General features: G+C 56.8%; 1 long non-coding RNA gene across 1 annotated transcript; it reads left to right on the top strand.

Moving 5' to 3' along the window:
• Positions 1–10: 10 nt before the first annotated feature.
• LOC108525889 (uncharacterized) lies at positions 11–532 on the top strand. The gene is made up of 3 exons (XR_001884361.1): positions 11–78; positions 250–342; positions 436–532. It is a non-coding gene; the product is annotated as an uncharacterized LOC108525889 (long non-coding RNA).
• The last annotated feature ends 63 nt before the right edge of the window (positions 533–595 follow it).

The following is a 595-nucleotide window of genomic DNA, read 5'->3' as shown; positions in this document are numbered from 1 at the left end:
GATGCGCAGTGACAGAGGAATTGACAGGTGGAGGCGTGAAGGCGGGAGGAAATGAATGAGTAGACGGCCTGTGGCACAGTAGGTGTTCAGTCAGCATGATTGAATGAGTGAATGAAGGAATGAATGAGGGAAGGCATGAGATTACACCCATTTGGTCCTCACCGAGAGTGTTGGGGTGGAGGAAGAAATTGGGAGTTGGCACAGACTAGGCATGGTTGGTAGCACCACTGCCTGATCTTTGGCTCGCAGGTGGCTCTGTCTGGAGAACGCCCCATGCTATGACAATGTTCCCCAAGGCATCTTCGCCCCTGAATTCTTCTTCAAGGTGTTGGTGAGCAATAGGTGAGCCAGGCAAGTGGCCCAGGTGCGGGTCAGGGGCTGCTCATGGAATGCCTGGCTTCTCCTCTAATCCTGGGTCCCCTCCCAACCCCGCAGAGGAGTGGACACGAGCACCTACTGCAACTACCAGCTCACCTTCCTGCTGCACATCCACGGGCTGCCACTCAGTCCCAAGCGGGCCCTTTTCATCCTCATGGTGAGTGGCTGTCCAGGAGCTGCCCTGCTGGGTGGGCAAGGGCCCACGCCTCCACACCTA

Source organism: Rhinopithecus bieti, unplaced genomic scaffold, assembly GCF_001698545.2.
Source record: "Rhinopithecus bieti isolate Rb0 unplaced genomic scaffold, ASM169854v2 scaffold_30435, whole genome shotgun sequence".
Taxonomy (NCBI): domain Eukaryota; kingdom Metazoa; phylum Chordata; class Mammalia; order Primates; family Cercopithecidae; genus Rhinopithecus; species Rhinopithecus bieti.
The sequence above is the reverse complement of the archived record's forward strand: the minus strand, read 5'-3'. Positions and strand labels throughout refer to the sequence as shown.